General features: G+C 34.6%; 1 long non-coding RNA gene across 3 annotated transcripts in view; it reads left to right on the forward strand.

Moving 5' to 3' along the window:
* Positions 1-23,645, forward strand: part of LOC109374135 (uncharacterized) — an 83,012-nt gene extending 59,367 nt beyond the window's left edge. For 2 of the 3 annotated variants that reach the window (XR_002122342.1, XR_002122343.1), the window contains exons 4-5: positions 20,208-20,312; positions 23,550-23,645. This is a non-coding gene — a long non-coding RNA (uncharacterized LOC109374135). The remainder of the gene's footprint in view (positions 1-20,207; positions 20,313-23,549) is intronic. The other variant, XR_002122344.1, reaches the window with a different exon arrangement.
* Positions 23,646-23,888: the final 243 nt, after the last annotated feature.

The raw sequence follows: 23,888 nt of genomic DNA on the forward strand, positions 1-23,888 counted from the left end.
TTTTCCTTTGATGTCAATTATTGATTAAAAATTTAGAGCTATATTATACTATATTATAGGGTGCTTATGATTTTAGAATTATATCTCGTGGTAGACTGACCATACTATCATTATGATATGACCATCTTTGCATATAATAATGATTTTAATACTAAAATTTCCATTTTTTTAATATTGTACTCAGTGTCTTTTTGTGGTTGTGTGTATGTGTGTGTGTGTGTGTGTGTGTGTGTGTGCACGTGCACGCGCTTCTATTTCTTTACATATTTTACCTTCAGTCTTTCTGTGACTTTACTTATGTCTTTTTCAAGCAGCAGATACATTGGATTTTTAATTCTGGTTTGAGATTAATAATGTTTAGAGTGTTTATTTCTTTTATATTAAATAAAAGAAGTGATATAATATGTTAGGTGTATATTTATTGCTTTACTAAACATTTTCTACCCATTTTACTTTTGTGTTCCTTTTCAAGTTTTTTCTTGCTTTCCTTTGGATCAAATGCATTTTAAATTATTTCATTTTCCTTGCTCTAGTGCTACACACTTTTTTACATTAGTTTTGGAAAATTTTTGATCATTATTCCTTCAAATGTTACTTCTACTTTATTCTTTCTCTGCTCTCCTTTTTTGAATTTCATTAAAAAATAATGTCCTATGAAAAAAGTGGCTAGTCTAGCTTACAACTAAAATGAATTACATAAATGTTTTTGTCTCTAGTTAATATATTTTTGATGAGGGGAGAATTGTTTGATGAATAGTTCCATTATTATAAAGAAATGTGTTTTTAAGGGTCAAGAATTAATAAAATTAGTACTTTTTAGTGCATCATCATAAGTAAAAATGTCAATTAAAAATTTTGATTGCATTTTAATAGTGAGTGCAAGCTGTGAAGAAAACAATGAGTACAGTAATATTATGAGTGCTAATACAACTTGGTGCCACTGTCTTAATTTGTGCTAAGGCAGCAACACTTAGCCATCATTGTTTTGCACCATTGGTGCAAATGCTGACAAAATGAGAAAGGTAAATAACATCTTAGTGTTATTATGAAAAGATTTTCCACCTATATGCATGTAGTATATACTTTAAGAAATATTGCCTTGAACCAATCAGAGATCAGGCTGGCTTAGGTGGATGCAAGTGTTTGTAAGGGCTCCTATATCTATGTTCACCAGCCAGGATTTCAATAGGTCTGGGATGTTCCCTGGGACCTTTTTCTTGGCGGGCCCTAAAGTTAAACCTTGGTCTCCTCAATGCTATATAATCTTCTATAATTCATTCTGGGTGATTATATCTTTTGGAACTACCAGGTCTCTAATTCTTTTTCCCCACAAAATTAAACTACTATTTTACTTATCTGTCTAGTTTTATTTTCAATACAAAATCCATTTTTTAAATTGTCTAGAAATTACATTTTTTCTTTTTAAAATGAGTTACTTTTAGTGTCCTTCTTTGGATAAGGTATGTATTGCTTACCCTCTAATCAGTAAAAAGATACTTATTGTAAAATCTCATATTTTTTATTGATAGTTATGGGATTTCTAAATCTGATGGCTATGTCTAATGATACTCTCTCATTGTGATTCATTTTCTTAAGTAGAAATTGACATCTCAGGATGCTTTTCATTTGAGCATCTTATTTCTAGCGGTCCTTTGTCCATTTAGACAGGAAGAACTTTAGTAAAAAGCACTGTATTTGTTTTTTTCCCAGAGTCCTTGGTTTCTCACCTTTTCCAGACCCATTTTGTATTAATTTTATGAATTGATGTTGCAGCTTTAAAATGGATTTAAAATGCAGACTTGACAATTGTGCGTGGGTCAAGACTTGTCTCGCTTTCTCTCAAGGTATTTTTTTAAGTACCTGCTTTCCTAAATAACGACCAAGAGAGGATATTAAGTAGTTTTTCCCCTACTTTTTTCCTTTTTTTGTAAATAAAGACAACATCACTTTTGTGCTTTTTGTAAATCTCTCAGATTCAGTTTGCAGCCTCGTGGCTGTTCAAGATTGTGCCTCTATCATCCTGAGAACATTGAAACACAATTCAGCATCTCCTAAGGCTTTTAGTGAAGACACATTTTCATGAGCTCCTTATCCAGAATATCTATCTTTTTGCATTTAGATTGGTAGAGAACTTTTCAGATTAGCTTGGTGTACCACGTTGATGGAAGTTTTATTTATAGCTTCGTTTCAGTGTTTGTTTGGCATGCATCATGTGGCTTTGGGGGCCTGAGGTAGGTTACTTGTATCCCACTTGTACTACTTCTAGAACACACTGTTGGAGTACATGGAAAATATAACCTGCAAAAATAACTTCTTCCAGCATTTTAGCTTAAGTCTATTATTGAATTTTATAGTAGTTTCCAGGAAGCAACGTTATATTGCTTGTGGTAGACAGAATAATGCCTGATCCCTCAAAGATGTCTGCGCCCAAATGCCAAGAATCCCTGGATATGTGTGGTTACATGGCAAAGGGGAATGGAGACTGCACATGGAATGAAGGTTGTATTTTAAGTTGACCTTAAAATACGATTATCTGATTATACTGATGGGTCCTATGAGACGACTAGGGTTGTTTAAATGTGGAAGACGGAGGCAGAAGTGTCAGAAAAGAAGAGGTGTTGAAAGAAGCAAGGTTGGAGTGATGTTAGGCAGGTAGTCAACCCACCGATGGTGATTTTCAAGATAGAAGGCCATGAGCCAGGGAATGTAGGCGGCCTCTTGAAGTTGGAAAAGGTAAGACGTGGATTCTCCCCTGGAGCCTCCATAAAGGAGCTCAGTCCTGCCAACACCTTGATTCCAGTCCAGTGAGATCCATGTCAGGCTTCTGACCTCCAGAACGGTAAGGTATTAAATTTGTGTTCTTTGAAGACATTAAGGTATGGTGATTTGTTATGGCAGCAGTAAGAAAATAATACACTACCAACACCGAAATTCTGTTTTTATGTAAAATATTTTTAATCTCAGGGAAATTACATATGTGCATGACATAGGACAGTAAGGGTGGTTTGTAAGAGACGGGCAGTATCTTCCTCAGACACTGACTGTCTGCAGTAATGGAATGCTGCCAGCGTTTAGAGTATGGCTGCTGCAAGGTAAGGGTTTTTGGTTTGTACATGAGCAGTGAAGAAGGATAGAGCATCTTTCTACCTTCTTTTGTGTTTCTAAAGCTTCCATTTTAGATGTGACAGAGGGATTAGGTTCTTTTTTTTTTTCTTAGACATTATAATTTAGGGGAACTACTTACATAGTTTTTCTTTGAGAAAAGAGTAAATCTTTGTATTCCTTTTCTCATAGGTACCTCAGTAGGCGTATGGGAGAGACTGTCAAAAACGGTTTCCTTGTTATAATTTTAATTTTGAATTCAATATTTCACACAGTACCCATTGAAGTAGCATGTTAGGTAGTATCAACATGGGCCTGTCGATTGGTATAAACTGTCAAATGGCAAAACTAAAACAATTTAGTAATGAGTTTGATGTCCTTTATTTAAGGAGAAACAATCCATGGATTGGGGCAGCACAGTGCCTCAAAAGCAGTGATGTCCTCTGCCTGAGGGATTCGGGGCAAGAGTAAGTGTCACAGAGAGAAGAGGCAGCCTGGGAACAGGGCGCGATTGGCGAGGAGGTCACGGTTTCCTTATCAGGACAGCAGGTCCTACTTTTTTAGGGTAAGGTAAGCTAGTTAGCGCTGAGTTGGAAGATTGTGATTAGTGTAGGTTAGGTTTTCTTGGGAGCTGTTTCTTCAAAATGCAGGCTGACTCAGGTTTCAGATTTGTGATGTGGGCCAGCCCACTGGGGCAGCCTCCATTTCGTGGGTCTTGATATAGGAATTAACTTTATCAAAGTGTACATTTTATCATAACTCTGGAAAACTAATTTGCATCAGTATGTAATCAGAGTCAAGGCTTATTTTAATTTAGATTCTGAATGAGATAAAATTAGTACATAAATTCTGACCTAAGAGTGTTTGCAAGTTGCATTATCTCTTTCAAGATACCAAGACATTGTTACATATTTCTATATCAAACAGTTTAAAATAATTCTGACATTTTTATGTCTCTCTACCTGGAAAAACCTACACCTTATTTCTTCTGAAATACTTGATTATCCTGTCTCTGTCTCTCTCTCACTCTCATTTATTAAGTGCCTTACGAGCAACTTGGGCATGGTCCATCACCTCTACATATTTTGGTGGAGGACATCCATCAGTTGCATTATTCCGATTAAATGTGTGCCTGGAGATTGGAAAAGAAAAATGTTCTTTATTATTTCTAATGCTTTAAGTACACAGTGAGGTTCAGACTATGGCTTTAGATCATTTTTATTTTCTCCTTTAAAAAGGTAGAAAACAAACATTTTCAATAATATAAATGTGCCATCTCTTTACAAGTGGAATGTGATCTTTTAAATTGAATATGTCCAAGTGAACTAAAAAGTTAGAATATTGTAGTTTGTATTATTAATTGATTAGTAACCCATTCAGTTATGACTTTGATTATATCAATGACTCATATGCTTTGCCCTCTCTGCATTCACTGGCAGCATAGCTGATTTTTAAAGGACTATTTCTGGCTTCATTGACATTTGTAGTGACCACAATTCCTTTCAGTCACTTACTCCCTTTGATGATACTTTCTTCATTGACTCAATGAGGAGCAGTATCTTCAGTGTTCATATTCAAGTGTTTTGAACACAGACATTGGAGCCATGACCCACTTAATATGCTTAATTATAATAATTCACATGCTAAATGATTCTGTTAAATTTTAAATTAAGTTTTCTATTCATGAGTTCAGTAAGGTCTTCTTCCAATTTCAAAGGAAAGTAGAAATCCTTCCCCTTGCAAATATTTTTTTTTAAGAAACGAAAAATCAGTGAAGAAAATGGCAACTTACTTGGTCTTAAGTTCATTTATATTTTGAACAAGACTCGAATAAACAGAAGCAATAAGTATACTTCACATATTATTCAAAACAAAGTAAACATTATTTATTATTGCTTTCCAATTATGTGTTTTAAAAAATGTATTGCTTGCCGATTATTTCACAGTTTTGTCACATTAGTATACTTAGATGTTCTCATATTAAAACAAATTAAAATGTATGGATTGAATTTTACTTTTCATTTTATTTCAACTGCAGTAATGTTCTGAAAAATCTTCATATTTTCCTTTAAAATAAAACATTCTACCAAATACTAATTAGTGTATAATGTTTTCAGTACTTAAGAAATTTTCTAATCACATATCAAATTTGTTCACATAATATTATTAGGAAAATCATTCAAATAATATTTTAGTGCATTGCAGTTTATGAGATGTTATTAACTATCTTATCTGTGAAATATAATCCCAGAATGTCAATCCAGCTCTGAAAAAAAATCTCTAGATAAATGTTCATATGTTAGAAGTGAAGGTATTTTCCTTTGTCACATAGACCCAGCATTAAACTCATAAACATATTTGTTGGTGAATTAAAAAATAATAATAACTATATATGCAGAGGCAGAAGACATTGTATTTATCAGATTTCTTGATTTCAAAAGCAAATCAACTCTGGTTACCTTGAAAAGAAGAGTAATTTTTAGAAAAGTGTCTGTTATGTCATGGAATTTCAGGGAATGCTGTAGAGCAAGGCTTAGACAAGGATGAATGTGTCAGCAGGACACCCCAGAGAAATTGCCTGATTAGAACATCACTACTGGTTCTAGTTTTCATTAACTCTTACTGTTGCTGCTGCTGCTCCTGGGCACTTCACTCCACCACAGTTGACACGGTCTCAAATTGGGCTCTTTGTGTATCTTCGTGTAAGTTTCTCAGACTTCAAATTTCAGAGCCTCAGCCAGGAGAATCTGAACGGTCCTTCATAGGCCAAGGACACCCCATTCTCTACCTGCCAAGGACAGGGGAGAAAGAATATCTGCCCTCCTTAGATCTGTATCTCTGGCCATCTCTCCTGTGGTGAAATGGCCAGCCAAGTGCATGGCTTGAAATTTAGCCCATGGGGAGGATTTCCTTCTCCCTGTCCTTTAGAGCCACCTCAGTGTGGTGGTACTGCTGTAGAAGTTTACATATGGGTAATACCAACATGTGGCCCATGTCGAAACTGGGATTGACTTTGGGGACTCATGGGGCCATAGTTGTGATTTGAGGGAGACATGGCAATGCAGCAAGAATAGATGGAACTGAGAATGTGAGCCCCTCCTGCAGCCTGCCTTGGGTTCTGTTCAATATATACTATTTCCGCTTGGTGTTGCAGCATTGCTGGCCATGCCTATCTGTACAGTAGGTGAATCTAATGACACCTAATTGATATGGACAGCTTAGTGCACATTGTCCTTACTTCAGTCTCTACTGAACATGGAAGCCAAGAACTGATGATTAAATCAAAACTATTTGTCATGGGGATGTGGCTTTGCTCTCAGAGCCAAGTTACATTTATCATGTTTCTTCCTTGCATGTATAGTATTGCATTTTAGTACAGATATCCACTGTGGAATTAGCACTAGGTAATAAGCACTAATTGTGAGCTCTACTATAGTTATTAATTTGCTAGTTGACATTGACCAATTAACTTGTCCCTATATTTTTTTCATGAAAGTGTGTTTTCTCATTCTTCTGGCTCTGTCAGGATTTACTGTGTAATTGTTGAAAAATATTGGGCATGTTCTGTGATTTTTTTACTGTCATTTTTTTCTTTCTGTTGACTCAGGTAATTAGAGAAAATAACAATTTGAATGCAGCTTTCACATTGATCAAGACATTTCTAAGTAAGACAAACTGAATAAGAGAACAAACACGCTAAACAAATAACTAAATAAACTTGGCTGACTTAGTCTGAGTAGCTACCTTAAATCTACACTAAATAAAACGGAGGCTTAGGAACTGCTGGTTAATTTTCATACACGAATATGTGTGTTTTCTTTAGTGAATACAATTATATTCTTTTCACAAATACAGTTTACCCTGAATTTTCTTCCCTTTTGCATTTCTCCTGTGATCTATTGGAATCACTCTAGATTCACGTTAATTGCATGAACTTGTAGAAGCGAGGCAAGCATGGGAGAACTCTAACCTAAAGGGCACATTTAAGCGAGATGTGCATGGGGTTTGGTGGAGAGATCAGTAGGAAGCAGTCGCAGTTTCTCATAATCATGTGTCAGAATGACCGCCTTTCTCTATTGACTAAGTCAAGTCTCTAATGGAGGCTTGAGAGAAGAGACATGTCCTGCTGAGCGGGAAAGGGTAAATGCAAAGGAAATTATGACTTTGACTCTTTTCAAGTGAAATTATTGGTTTACAATGTGCAGTTGGTCAAACATAAAGATAAAAATACTTGTTGTTTGGGTAACACAAATAGATGCCAGTTATTAGTATCAATCTAATGTTAATTTTCTCTTAAGGACAAAGAAAAGCCATTCTATATGTGAAATCAAAATTGAGAGCTATTTAGAGAATACCAATGGGAAGTTTTAAAAATATAGATAAAAGGGAAAAGGATTTTCTGAAAGCCCAGTACAAATTAGAGTTCTGGTCAGAAACAAAAATTTAATCAGGTAAATGAAGAACAAAATGGGCCATGTAATGAAATATTATTGAGACATGTGGATGGCATATTTCTGGGATGTGATAACCAGTTTTATGTTAAAGAACCAAATCAATTATTATTATTAAATAAGCAATACATCAATTCTATCATTATGTCAAACTCTAGTCAACTAACTTTAGGTATTTAAGGTTCATGATAACATAATAATTACATCTGTTTGGATATTTCTAGAAAAAGAAGCAAAGGGCAATACACTTGGTCTAAAATAATAATTTATGAAAAATAAATAATAGCTTTACTTACTCAATGTCAAAATTACCTTTCTGTCTAACAATATTGCTGTTATTTAAAATAACAGCTTTTTCAAACACGCATCTTTTGAAATAAGTATATTGAACATAAGCTCGCTCTGATTTTGTGCTTTTTTATTTCTCTGTTACCCGCCCAACATCACAGGTCCTCAGCAGAGTGAAGCCTGCTCTATAATATTTCATACTGACTAGGTTAACATCACCATCAATAGCTACAACACAGCAACAGCCAACATTTATTGGACTATTTACCAGGTTCCAGTCACTGTGTACGTGCTTTACAGGAATCCTTCTCTTCTCACAACAATGTAGAAAGTGATTTCTATTGAAACTAAGAGTCAGAAATCGAGTGAATTGTGAATTGACCAAGGTCATACAACTGCTCTCAGTCCAAGGGCTGAAAGCAGGAAGTCTGATTCCAGAGTCACTGTTCATTTGAAATCACAGTTGAACTTTTACCCTCTATTTTACTTCCTGCTTCTGCATAGCAAGCCATCCGTAAACTTAGTGGTTGTAAATAACGATGCAATTTATTATTTCTCTTCATGCTGTGGGTTGACTGGACATTTGTGTTCCTCTAAAATTCATATGTTGAAACGTAATCTAAAATGTGATGGCATTAGGATGTGGGGCTCCTGCGGGGTGTTTAGGTCATGAGAATGGAGTCCTTGTAAATGAAATTAGTGCCCTTATAAAAGAGACCCTTCCGAGCTCCCTGGCCCCTGCGTCAGATGAAGACACAGTGAGAAGATGGTTTTCTATGAAGCAGGAAGCAGCCTCCACCATACCCCAAATCTGCCTTGCTTTGATCTTGGGGTTCCTGGCCCTCAAAACTGTAAGAAAGATATGTCTGTTGTTTATAAGCCCCCAGTCTGTTATTCTGCTCTAGCAGCCTGAACACACTAAGAGAGCTGACTCAGTTGGATAGATCTGTTTCCAGTGGTGCCAGCTGGGACTGGAGGCTCCACTGGGCTGAGACATCTAAAATTGCTTAGTCAGCATGGCTGGTGGTGGGTGGCAGCTGTTGGCTGGACATTTAGCTGAGGCTTCTCATAGGAGCACCCTGACTATCCTTCACAGGACTTCCCTGCCTGCCTTGGAATTCTCTGTGTGTGGTGGGTGGTTTCCAAGAGGAAACTTTCTAAACATATAAAAGCAAGTGTTGCAGACATCTTTAGGACCAGTCTCATAAGTTATGCAGTGTCACATCTGTGACGTTCTAGTGGTCAAGAAAAGCTGAGTCCAGCCCAGAATCAAGGGGAAGAGAAGTAGACTCCATCTCTTTTTGGAGATGTGGTGAAAATTATAGGACCATTTTAATCTACCACGTTACTAATATTGGGTTGTCGGAAAAGTCATGATGTATTTTTTCTATGTTTTTCATTACAAAAATACGTCATGACTTTTCCGACAACCCAATATATTATACTGTAGGTCATGTTGATTTTAATTAAAAAAATGAATTCAATATTTGTATTTCTATATAATGAAATTAAAATTCCATTATAGATACACTTTTAATTTATTAACTTCTGGTTTTCATATACCATTTGAATCCCAAACAGTAAAGGTACATAATATCATTATATTAACTTTTTTATGACTGGTATTTAATGGCAACCTTTGTTGGCCTATTGATGGAAACATTTGTGTAGTTGGAAAAAAAGGAACATTTAAAAAATATTTTTTTCTTTATTATGTTCTTAATTTTCAATATTGTTTTTCTAATGTAGAATGTCATTTATATTAAACTACTTCTTTCTTTTTTTCTTACCAACAATTTTTATGTTATGTTTTTGGAGTCCTTTGGCAATTGAAGTTTCATACACCTTTCATTCCAAGGCTAAGGAAGTGATAGTCTGATTACTTTTCCATGATAAAGAAAAAGTTTACCAAATTTATTTCACACAATTGTCTGTTTGTATCCATCAAAGCATTATCCAATGAATAACGGCTGAAAATGTGCATGACTAGTTATTGAATAACTGCAGTATTAAAGATAAGACTCTAATCCACATATTTCTTTATGATATTAATTATTTAATTATTACATATTATTTATGAATTGCTGTTAAATCACTGGAAGCATGCCAATAAAACTGGGAGCTGGGCCGGCCGAGTGGCGCGATGGTTAAGAACTTGCTTGGGATGCCAGAGGGCCCCAGTTCAGATCCCACATATGAGGGCCAGTGACTGCACTCTACAGCTAAGATGCTGAGCAACAGCTCAATCTGGAGCTGGGCTTCCGTGAGTCGCCTGTGATGGTGTAGGCTACAGCCCCTGCTGCAGTGGGTTGCCATGGGCTACCGTGTGTGGCCAGCAGCCAGCATGAATGACAATCAAGAAGCCGGCGACTGATCTGCCTCGCCCGGGAAGAGCGCAATGATGGTGCCAACTTGGGCCAGTGAAGCAACGTCCTCTACAACTAGACTGAAGAACAAAGGGACAGCAACTTGTCTGTTCCCCTTCCCCCAATTCCCCAATGAAAATCTTTAGAAAAAACAAACAAACAAAACAAAACTGGGAGCTAATATAATTATTAGATAATGGATAATGTGATATCAAAATTTAGATGGGTACTTATATGTAATTATAAGCAGTATGAAAAAAAAATCACACCTTTGATCCAAGTATTATAGAAACATAATTGGAGAATTAAAAGGTAAGTAGACTTTAAAATACAAATGGGTATTATTTAAGCATGCTGTCATAATGTGGGCTGGTGATTTCCTAAGCTGAGATTACTGCATACAAATTGTTAAGCTAAATATTACCTTTGAAAGTCTACCATTGAGATGTAACCAATTTTTGTTTAACTTTTTTGAAATTTATGCAAGAACTAACTCATTACTTACAACTTACATTTAATTTTTTTAAATTTGTATGATAATATTTAAAATGTTTGGCCCTGTAGTTTTACAGGATCTCAGTTGGGAGTTTTTATTGATCATTGAATTTATTATACATAAAAGCCTCAAGGGATAGCTGTTATTAATTATACCCATCAAAAAGAAGAGGACATTTAGACCTAGAAAGCTAAATAAATTATCTAAAGTCATCCATCTGAGAAGTGGTGGAGGCTGAAATTCATCTTCTAACTTTTTGTCTCCAAGCCTGTGCTTTTTAGACTATAACGTTGTTTCCTGTGTAAGTTATTGAGTGAGTTAACTGTGATAACTCTTTCTACAGCACACACAATATTAATTTATTTTTTTCATATACCTTCTATTGGTGTCAGGCTTTGGTCATGGCAATGAGGAAACAGTTAATGAGTGAAATAGGTATGGTTGTGGTCTTATGGGGTTTTCAGGTTAGTGGCATATATATAACCAATAAACAAACATCTCCTTATAATCAAAATGTGTTAAAAGTGCCAAGAGGAATAGAAACAGTTTGCTTCCAGATCAGATAACAGGAAATCAAAAACCTTTCCTAATGAAAATTCACCTGAGCTGAGATCTGAGGAAGAGAGGTTAAAAAAATGAAAAGCAGATAGGGCTTTGGAGTGAGTGCCAGTCAGTGAGAAAGCATATTAAAGCTTTGTTTGAGAGAGAGAAATATTCATGTAATTTAAATAAGGTCAATATGTCTAGAATTCAAAGAGTTAGGAGCAGGGTAGAAAAGACGGTCCACAAGTAGGTAAGGGCAAGATTACGTTGTAGATCATGCTAAATACTTAAAGTTTAACCTGAGATCATTGGGAAGTCATTGACGTGTTTGCAGGAGTGGGTGGCAAATAAGATTTGCATTTTTAAAATTCCATACTGGCTACATTGTAGAGAACAAAGGGGACAAAAAAGCAGATGATTTAAAAATTTGAGGTATTTTTATATATCCATTAGACGTATGAGTGTACAGGACTTAATCAGAGGAGAACTCTAGGCTATGAAAAGTATATTGAAATAATTTGGAGTATAGAGATGCTTATTGAAATAAAAGGGGTTGAAGATTAAGAATAAAAAAATGGGGGGCTACTTCTAGTTTGTAGGAACACCAGCATTTAATGAACAGGGTAGGATGCCTGAACCAGCACTGGAGAATGAGATTGGCCAAAAAGTGGGATGAAAACCAGATGAATATGAGTTTTTAGTAGCAAAACAGAAAGAGTGTTTGAAAAAACTGGAAATGGTTAACAATGTTGAATACTGTTGATAAGTGAAGTGAGACAGGAAGGGAAAACGTAATTTGAATCGAATAATATAGAGTGCACTGGTTACTTTATTTGGAACATTTCTGGCAGAAGCTTGGGGCTGAAGCCAGATTGGCATGAACTAAGTAAGGAGTGAGCACAAGGTGAGGAAAGAAATACAGGCAGAAAAAACAACTCCCAGTAGATCAATCTTTTAAAAAGGATACAAAAATTAGATTTAAAACTAAAAGAAGATGCCCTGTCAAAGTATTTTTTAAAGCTCTGTAGAGATATAATTGACTCTCAATAAATGCACATATTTGAAGTCTATTATTTGACAACTATTGAAATATGTATACTCATGTGAAATTAATCACTCTCAAGATAATAAATAAAGCCATTAGCCCTCAAATTTTCTTATGCCCCTTTTGTAGTATCTTCTTCCTGCCCTTCCCTTACCCTTTGCCCCATCTCAACTTATCTGTTTTCTGTCAAGATAATTAGTTTTTCGTATTCTAAAATATTACATAAATGAAAACAGAGTATGTTAATATTGTTTATCTGACCTATTTCATTTCTCATAATTATTTTGAAAGTTGTGTTTTCGTGTATGTTGAGTTTATTCCATTTATTCCTTAGTAGTATCTCATTATATAGATAAACCACAATTTATTTTTCCATTTACCCATGGATGCACATTCAGGAGACTTCCAGTTTGGGACTATTACAGATCTGCTGTGAATATCTAGGTACAAATCTTACAGACACGTGCTTTTATTTGTCTTGGGAAATAACGGCGAGTCGAATGGCTGGGTCTTATGATAGGTGTTCTAACCTCTTAAGAAGCCACCAAACTTTTCCAAAGTGGTTATTCCCACTGCTAGTCTACGAAAGTTCTATTTGCTCCACATCCTTACCGATATTTGGAATGGTCAGTCTGTACGATAAACTTCCAAATGGGTGTGGAGTGATAGCGCTTGGTGGCTTTAATTGTAATTTTCCTAGTCATGTTGACATCTTATATCCTTATTTGCCATCCCTATTATTTACTTTGGCAAGGTGTCCTTTCAAATATTTTTCCCATTGTTTGCTTTCTTATTAGTGTGAGTTCTTTGTATATTTTGGACACAAGTCCTTATTAACTATATAACTGCAAATATTTTTCTCATACTAAAGCTTGTCTTTTCATTTTCTTAGCAGTGTCTTATGTCTTATAAAGAACAGAAGTTTTTAATTTTGATAAGTAGAAATTATGTTTTTTTTCCTTTTGTGCATCATGCTTTTGATGTAATATTAAAGAAATTATGGCCTAATTCACATTCACAAATATTTTCTCCAATGTTTTCTTCTACACATTTTAGAGTTTGACATTTTTACATTTAGGTATAAAATCGATTTTAATTAAATTTTATAAATGATGGTGGGTATGGATTAAAGCTTTTTCAGTAAATTGTTGTTAAAGATTAACCTTTAGCCTTTGAATTGTCTTAGGATGTTTGTCAAAAATCGATTGACTATATGTATAGATCTATGTATGGACTCGGTGTTCTGTTCCACTGAGCTCTGTTGTAACTGTGTGAAACTGACACACTGTTCAATGGATATTATTTCTTCCTTAAATATTTAGTAGAATTTGGCAGTGAAGCCATCTAGGCATGGGGTTTTCTTTGTGGGAAGATTTTTTTTAACTACAAATTCAAATTTTTAACTATAAATATAACTACAAATTCTGTTTGATAAATATAGATCAATTTATCTTATTTATTCTTGAGTGAGCCTTGGTAGTGCACATCTTTCAAAGAATTTTTCTACTTAATCTAAGTTGTTGAATTAAATAGCAGAAGATTTTTCATGATATTTTCTTGTTATCCTTTTAATATATGTAGGCTCTATAGTGATGTTACTGCTCTCATTTCTGATAATAGTTTGTGTCTCCTTTCGTTTTTCCGGACTCATTTTGGCTAGAGGTTTATCAATTTTATTCATCTTCTTAAAGAACCAGAGTTTGGTTGCATTGACTTTTCCTAGAGTTGTTTCTGTTTTTTTTTTTTCTCCATTCATTTCTTGATCTTTATTATTTATTTTCTTCTGCTTTCTATGGGCTTAATTTAGTCTTGTATTTGTATTTTCTTAAGTCAAAGATGAAAACATTGATATGAAACCTTTCTTTTATTCTAATAGGCATTTAGATTTGATGTTCCCCTAAGTACTGCTGTAGTGGCATTCTAAAAATTCTGATATGCTGAGTTTTTGCTTCCATTCAGTTAAAAATACTTCCCAATTTCTCTCTTGATTTCTGTTTTAGAAATATATTACTTTCCAACCCTTTGGATGTTTTGCAGTGATCTTTCTTCTACTGATTTGCAGTCTAATTTCACTATAGTGAAAGAGAATGCTATGTCTGATTTAGATATTTTAAATTTTATTGAGACTTCTTTTATGGCCCCAAATATGTTCAATCTTGATAAATATTCTATGTGAACATGTATATTCTGCTGCTTTTGAGCAACTTCCCCACTCCAGAATTTTGTGTCATTATCTTACAAATTATACCTGCATGTGTTAAAAGCCCATAATCAATGTATTATTTCTGCTTTAAAAAGTCAATTATACATTAAAGAAAAATTGGAAAGAAAAAATAATTATTCCCATACTCACCGTTTCTAGTGCTGTTAATTTCTTTGTTAAGGTCCAGATTTCCATTTGGTAGGATTTTTCTTCTGCGTGGAGTATTTCCTTTCACAGTTATTGTGCAGGTCTCCTGGAGAAGAATTCTTTCAGTTTTTGTATGTTTATAAGTATTTATTGCAACATAATTTTTGAAGTATTTCTTTTTTTGATGAGGATTTAATTCCTAGTTGACAGTTTTATATTTCCCTTTTCTTTCTGTACTGTAAATATATAACTTTTCTGTCTTATGGCTTGCATTGATTCTAAGGAGATGTTTGCTGTCATTTTTAATCTTTGTTCTTCTGTACCCAATATGCCTTTTTCTGTTTGCTTTTGAGATATTAATTATTGGCCTTTAGCAATTTCACATTCATGTGTCTGGATATAAAATTTTTCATGTTTGTTGTGCTTGAAATTCATTGGACATATTGAAACTATGAGCGTATAGCTTTCATCAAATTTAGAAAGTATTTGCATATTATTTATTCAAATGTTTTATCTGTTTACCTTCTTTAAGGACTCTAATTACATGTATATTATGCTGCTTGAAATTGTTTTTTAGTTCCCAAATGCTTTATTCATTTTTCCTTTGTCTTTTATCTCTCTGAATTTCATTTTGGATAGTTTCTATAGCTGCATCTTCAAGTTCATTATCTTTTCTTCTGTATTATATAAATCTATTGTTGATCCTATACATTTCATTTTTATGGCATACTTTTCATGTTCATATTCAAATTGCATATATTTTCCTTCTCTTTGTGTAATATGATTCATATTTCCTTTATTTGAGCATATGGAAAACAGTTATAATACTGATTTAATGTCCTTGACTACTAATTCTATCTTCTGTGTCATTTTTGCATTTGCTTTTATTGATTAGTAATTTGTATTTTTCTGCTTTTTGGAATGTCTGGTGACTTTTAATTGGGTGCCAGATAGTTACCTTTTTGGGCACCATGTACTTTTGAATATTGGATTATAGTCTTCTGGTTTATTCTGCAGCGTAGTTATTAAGTAATATTTCAATATATCCGAACTTTGCATGTGAGCTTTTTTAGGCAGAAATACAGAATCTGTTGGCCTAGGGATTATTTTGCCCCAAACTGAAGCATCACTTTCTGAGTAGTCTGACTGATGTTCCAGGAATTATGAGATTTAATTGACTCTGGTTGGTGGGAGTAAGAATATTCTTGACCCAGTATAAGCTCTCAGAATTCTTCTCTTTGCTTCTTTTGTGTGGTTCATTCCCAGCTTTGGGTAGTTTTCTCACTTTAATTCAGCGATCAGTGCTAAGTTATAAGTCCAAGGAGGATCCTCGGAGTTCTGCCAAGCTCTCCCTCGTGCACCTTTCCTCTCGTGGCTTCTCTTCCTGAAAATGGACAGAATCTATGGATTCCTAGCTGTGTCTCTTTGCCTCTAGGAGACTGCTGGACTCTGCTTGCATTCTTTCTACCTATGCTGCAGCCTGGAAACTCCTGTCAGGAAACTGGGGTAATCATAGGGCTACGCTGCTTGTGTCCTTTCTTTCAGGGATTACTATCATTTTTTTTTTTGCCTGATGTTAAATGTCTAAAAGTTGCTTCTTTTTTTTTTTTTTTAATTCATTTAGTTGCATCAGACAAAAGGGTATATCCAGTGTTTATTATTCCATGTTGTCTGGAACTAGAATATCTTTGTATTTTAGATAGAAGAGATTTCAATTTTTCATATATGATGTTTAGTATCTTGTAGGGTGCTGTATCACTGTAAAGAAGAAAGAAAGAAGTATTTTGTTTTTTTTCATGTCTTGCGTTTTGAAGTGTAGCAGCCATTGACTTTGCAGACTGGATGTCACAAATATTTTGATTCAGAAAATAATGTGAAACAAGATTTTATGTACAATTAAAGATAAAATTAATTGAATCGATTCTATAAGAAAAAAACAAACAACAAAAACAAAAAAACTACTCCTTTTCATTAAGGTGCAGCCATTTACCAGTTTAGGCAAATGATTTGATGCCTCTCTCTGAAGAGTCAAGTACAAACAAAAATTTAAATTCGAAAGAAAATTCCTACCCCTCATCACATCTTGTGATGAGGAGCAGCAACTTTATTAAGTATTTATTTGACCTGTTTCTAATTCGTTCTTTGTACTTAGTGCTTATTTACTGTGCCCTTTTTCCTTTCATTCTGCAAAACACCTCCCCACCCCAGTGTGAACTGTGATAAAAAAAAATACTTGAAACTTAATGGCACAATTACAGCACCATATTATCTTCTATTCAACTTGTGATTTTTTAAATTGTAGTTTGACATATTCATTGAACTTTTTGCTACTTCATTTCCTTGTAATGTTTGTTATGAATTTCTTGCCTGCCCAAAGCCATAATTCTTTATGTATATTTGTTTTTTTTCCATTCACTAAAACAGTATTTTTATCACCTATGCTAAGAAATCAAATCACTTCTTAATGCTTTGTGGGATGTTTAATGTTACTCTGTCTCAAACATACTCCATTATCTACCTCAGACTTAACCAGCAATACTATTTTTAACCTTCATCTCCTTTATAAGAAAATAAAAGCACACCCCTACATTATTGGGAAGTACATATATATCCTTTGTGGATAAAACTGTGGTACATAACAATGAATGGCCTGCATATTAGACCAAATATAATCTATTCACTAATTGGAAAATACATTAATTTTGTGGACAACAGTGTGTCTCATAGGAATGAGTGGACTGGAAATTGAGTCAAATACAACCCATTTGCCTATATGAAACACAGGTAAAAGCACAAAATTTAACCCACATTAAGCAGTACAGTATTTAGAAAAGCTTGGTTTAAAGAACAGAAACAAAAGCAAACAAACAAACAAACAGCAAAAAACAAAACAAACAAACAGACAAACACAGCAAAACAAATACAAGCAAACAGAAAAAAACATAAAATATTTTAGGAAATCATTAATGGCATTGGAAAATATGACCAGATTGGTTGAAAACAGTTTATGAATTATTGTGTCACAATACATTATCTCCCATAGCTTTTAGCAGTGTCTTAATGAGAGTAAACTCTTAATTAGGTTATTGACAAAAATCTACCGTACATACTGCTGTTAGAATAATGTTCTTAAAATGCTCTTTTGATTGTACTATTGCCCAGCTTGAAAACCAGTAATGGCTTTTTATTGTTGCTTTTTGCCCCACTACCTCAGATCTCCTATGAGCCCAGGAAAAGTCATTGTTTTCCTATTTCTTCATCTTGCGATGGTGGGGGTGAGAACCAAAGCGACAACTCCCAAATGTTTACATGTCAGCACTGAAGTTAGATGTTCTCTGTTCAGATTATTTCAGTCCCTCAGTTTACTTTATATACAGATGCCCACTGGGTCTTGGAAGTTCATGTTATGGTACTTTGCTTTTATGAAAGATCTACATCAGTACCTGTTTTCTCTAACTGAAGAAAACCCCAAAGGATGTTTACTTTTAGAAAAAGGACAAAAAGCGAAAATAGCATTTAGTGTTTGTTTTGCAATGAGAGTGTCACTCTGTTTACTATATGTTAGTGTTATTTTAGGTTTCATGTGTTATTTGGTATGATTTGGTAAGTTACTTTTCTTGTCTAGGAATGTTCAAAAAAATTTCCATGTAAAAGAATAGCAGTTTTTTCTTTGCTTTATACCATTTTAGCTTACGAGAGGTTTCATAGGAATACTCTCCTTTCGGATAAAGGGAAAACCTGTATTTCAATCTTCATGTATGCTCTTCCCTGTATGATGCACACCTTTATAGTTGAAGAAAATAAATAAGCTAAAGAGATCATTGTAAATTTGAATATGTTGAAGCTATTCAATATACTATAACCACAAGAGAGTTAATACTAGATTGATACTGCATTTTATAATGAAAGCATTGGAGCGAACTTTGTTTCCAACCTTAAAGATATGTCGCTATTAGCAGAAAATAATAAATGATTTTCAGTTGAATATTGTCATACATGGTAAATTCTGTTTTGATACTTGTAATTTCAGAGTGGCTGGCGGAGTCCACATCAGTAAAGTAAAGCTCCCATCACAGGGAATGAACTGACTTAGTGCACTCCATTTAAAGCATCTTGCCAAGGGACTTTCATTCAGTTATAAGCACTTCTTATATTAATTTTTTTAATATAAGATTCATGTTCTAAATAGAAACCCAGATTAGATTCTCTCAAAGTGCTCTATCAAATCAATGGGAGAATGTGTAGTTCTTGGTTAATTTCAGCTTGAAATTCTGTAATAGTTATTTCTAGGGTTTTGGATGGGCAGAAACCTCCAACTTTACAGTTAATAGCCTGAAATCCCCAAAAAGCTATATGACACGTGATTATTTTAAGTGTTTACAATTCAAATGATTTTTATTTTAGGATTCTGTGAAACCCCTTGCGATAATCAGAGATTTGTCTAGAGCGAAGTGATGACATCTCTGACTATCTGGTTTGGGAACCGGAAGAGGCAAGCAGGCAGGCAAAATGATCGTGACTTCCACATTCCTAAGTTTCCTGAATATATCCTCTGAGTGTGGAATTGGATTCTAAAAGTGTCAGAAAGAAGTTAGTCTTTACTGTTTGTTTGTTTGTGTGTTTGTGTATTGAATTTAACTTTCACAGAAAAAAGCAACAACAAAAACAGAAAAGGGATTTTGAGGTTCAAACTGTTTGCAAACTTGTTCTACAATATTCATGGCTTGAGATGCTGAGTTTGGATCCTGTTACCTAGCTATGTGACTTTGGGCAAGTTACTCAATCATCCTGTGCCATTTTAAAATTAAAATAATATGTTACTTTGTGGTTTTTATAAGAGTTTGGCTGATGTGTAAAATGATTTGAATACTGCGAACACTATCTGATACGTATAGACAATGTTTGCTAGTATTGTTAAGGTTTTGGTGTTATAATTCACAAAACATACTATCAAATTCACATCATAGTTTATTTACAAGGAGTTCCACAGAAGAGAATTGCTTAGAATTGTTAAAAAAGAAATAACTGCAATGAAGCAATCTTATTTTAGGATATATCAAAACCGATGCTGGAATGCCTTGCATGAACAAGAAAATTAATCAGTTATTTTAATTCAGCCCTTTCTCTCTATCTATGCACAGTGACCTTCCTTTTCATCCAAATATTTTTTTAAAGTATGAGGAAATCTTGATATTTTTATTTAGAGTAGAAATTATTCAGCTATCAAAATACGAGTCATATTCCTTCCGGTTATTTTGTTTACTAGAGAGACTCAGGATACAAAATGGTCCCTTTTTAACTCTTTCCAGGATAGATGAAAACACACTGGCAGAAAGGCAAAGCATATCAGATGATATTAAATATGTTAGCGTTTCAAGGCGGCCTACATCGGAAATGGTGTTTTGGTTAATTTCCATGTTATTTTATCAGAAAGCTAACTCTTAGCAGCGTTTTATATGCCTTTGGATTTAGGATATTACGTTCCCTTTGTAGGGTTTATAAGTTTCCACTTTCCATATCTTTCTTCTTGTTAATTAGATATCTATCTACTCTCTTCCCTTTATAGATGTCAAGTTTGTTGTTACTGGTTTTGCAAAAGTCTGCTTAGAAGGCTTGTCCCTAAAATGAGGGACAAAGCAGAAGCTTGGGCCAGTTATCTACACTCTTACAGGTGGGCTTTCGTCTTCTGTTATTACCTGTTGAGAACGAATAAATACACTGGTTAGGAGATGAGCTCTAACATTCTTGATCATTGCTGGCTGGTAACAAATTTTGTTTCAGTGGTGTGCTGTCATCCTTTGAGAATAATAGCTTTTGTGATCACTCATGCAATAAAACAATTAGGAGTTCCTCTGTAATGCTGAAGCTCTCTGGGAAGACAGCACATTGTTTTCATATTTCGAAAGATGAGCCTTTGAGATACCTAGTAGCTTGAAATAATAAACCTGTGCATGCTGGAAGCTCTTATCTTTCATGGAGTTTTTGGTTTTACCATGCAGTTGATGTGCATTTCCAGCTGACTACTATCAGGCACTTTTGACTAGCTGAGTGATTTGTAATGAAGAACATGATCATTTTTTTTCTGAACATACCACCTGTAGGATCTCTATTAGATTATTTTAAGGAAGAAAAAGGTATGATAGACCATTGGTTGTCAATTTGGACGCACCTAAGAATCACCTGAAGGTATTTTTGAAAATTACGTTAGCCGGGGAATCTATCTCCAAAGATTCTCATTTAATTAGATGTTGATGGAACCTAGGAACTTAGATTTTAAACATTATTCTTATATCTGCCCAGTAGGTAAGCGAACCGAATCACTGTACACTACATCTGCCCCTTTAGATTAATTCCTATGGCTCTGAGTTCAAAACTAAAGTTCTCCCCACCCCCAGCAGCAGGCTTTGGTTCTGATAAACAACAGTAATGATGGACAACGTTGAGATTGCTTAATAATAAATATAATATAATATAATTAATATAATATAATATAATAAATATAATATAAATCACTGTTGAACTTTAGTTTTTTTTTCCTCTTGATGAGCACAACTATGTTTTTGAAACAGTGAAAGGCTTGCAATTAACCCGATTATGTACAGCCACTGTGAATTGCCTACAGAGTCTAACACTTGCTGGGTCAAATGGTGTCTGAAAAAGTAGTTGTCATTTATTTTCTCTGCTTGATCTTTTTATGTTGAATAAATGTACTCAATATAAATAAAATACGATGTGCCATGACTGATGAATCATGTTACTCTGTATTCCATGGAATTGATCCATTTGTTAAAGTTGTAAAATATTTTTCTCAATTTTAGAGCTTTAGAAATTAAAACTCAAAAGTTTTTCCTCTGAACATCAGTTAACATATATATCTATACTCCTGAAATTATGTATTTGTTTCTAAATAATAACATGCTATTAAGTTCAATTAATTTCTAATATAAGCTTAATTCCTAGAGTTGCGTAAGTGTTATACCAAGGATATATACCTGAGACTTTTCAATCCTGTGATAGCAATCATGCAAACCAATTGTGAGGTGTCTGATTAGTTGATGGTTTTCTTTAGATGAGCTATGCCAGCTATATATATATGAGTCCATTTTATACCATTCTGTACTATTGTTTAAGAAATTGGTAGAGGTAAAGCTGTGTCCAATGACTTTATTATGATTTTTATAAAAGCAAAAAAAAAATCAAATAGGTTTACAAAAATTGTGACTTATTTTAAAATATTTATTTATACTTTTAAATTATAATACTATGTGTGGACACAGGACTTTCAGTGCTAAAACCAGGACAGTCCCATCAAAACCAGGGCAGTTGGTCACGGTACTCAACTACGATAGCCTCTATATTAACTATCCTGCTCTAGTTCTACCAGCCTGGTAAAACCATGGCCTAATCCACTGGAGGAAAATCTCTCATCTGGATAGACTAGCTCCACTATAAACTCATAGTCTGTCCATAATACTATCTGAGAATCCAATACTATTTATATCAACAGCTCTTTTCTTGGCTTGCTATTGTATAGTTAACTTTCTTCATCGTTGTCCTTGTACTTTATGCCCCTAACTGCCACACTGCCCTCCCCCTACTTCTCTGAAAAATAGCAACGAAAAGAAACAAAAACATTATCTAACAGATTCATTGAACTTATTGCCACCAGGCCTAAATTTCATCTCTACCACTTCTATCACCTTTTACTTAGAATAGAAAAAAAAAATCACTTTTTATCCCAAGCTAATTCTTTCATTTGTTGTCTAAGGTGGTTTCATCCTGCCCCTCCCAGCCATGCTCCAATTGGACACCCAATCTAAGTTATGCTCATTCCAAAGTAACCCCGAAACCATTCCAATGTTATGTACTCCAGTGCAAGCACATATCTTAACTCAACCCTTGATGGTGGCTTCATAACTAGTCACCTCTTTCTCATATATCTACTTTCCAATTGTTTTATGACATTGAACTCAAGTTATCTTTGAACAATGCAGACTGATCAAATCTTTCTTCTTAAATAGAAATAATCAAATACTTCATTATGCTTAGCATCAAACTTCAAAACATTAATACGGCCTGCAGCATCCTTTGTCATCTGGCCTAAGACTATGTCCAGTTTTATTTCTTCCTCTTTTCATCTCTGCTCCAAACATACTAAACTTTTTCTTGTGTTTCCTGGAATAGGCATGCTGTTATTTTACTTAGAGATTTTCAATATGTTGTTTCTATTTCAGCCATCTCTCTTCACCTCGCTATTACTTATTTTTCAAATTACACCTTATATGTTACCTTTTAGGAATCCTTTCTGAGAGCCTTAGACTGGTTAGAAGCTCCTATTATTTGCTCTCATGGGACAGTGTACTTCCCCATGAAAGCACCTGTCCCAGGCTCAATATCTGCCTCCCATACTTGACAGTGAATTGCCCAAGAATCTTGTCTTTCCTTTTCACGATTGCATACAAGACAACGATTTCAATGCTAGGACATAGTGAATGAGCTCTGTACATTTGCCAGTAAAGTAAATAAATGATTAAACTTAGTTTTAAACATTTTTCTTCTGGTATCTGGGTGTGTGTATTACCAGAAATATAAGATAGTTTGTGAATATTCAATGTGGTGCTGCCATAGGGACGAACAAGTCAAGTACATGCATTTTTCTTAAAAGGCAAACCTACTTACAAAGGAGTACGCATGGTCTTATCAGAATACGTCTGTATGCATGAGAATTAAGAAAGAAAGTGTTTTTAGAGTCATTGGCTTACACTTAAAGAGCTGTAGTTTAAAGAGCTGTTGAAGGGAACACCGCCATGTAGAAAGAGGTCATTACATGGTAGAGATGTTCGACGACCCTTTTGACGTGCCTCAGATATTATGGTTATAGCACCCTCCTCTTCAATGTCTGTTGCAGGAGCAAGGCGTTCCAGGATACAAGACTATTCCTTAACTTTTGATGGTCAAAAGACTATTGACAATTCATGTAAAACGTGGAGGAGAAAGATTGTGCAAACAGGTAAGGTTACAATGTTAAGTTATAATTCGGAGGCGTTAGGGATGTTTCCTCTTCCGTCCCTCTGAAAGAAAATTAATACTCACACTGAATACAACACACACACACACACACACACATGCACACGCACACAGCACTTAACACCCCGACCATGGCAGTTTAATCTGAAGTGAGTATAGGAATACAACCTTTTGAGTTATGAATTTCGCGATCAGAATTCTCTTGTGATATTTGGGCAGC

Source organism: Hipposideros armiger, unplaced genomic scaffold, assembly GCF_001890085.2.
Source record: "Hipposideros armiger isolate ML-2016 unplaced genomic scaffold, ASM189008v1 scaffold_793, whole genome shotgun sequence".
NCBI lineage: Eukaryota > Metazoa > Chordata > Mammalia > Chiroptera > Hipposideridae > Hipposideros > Hipposideros armiger.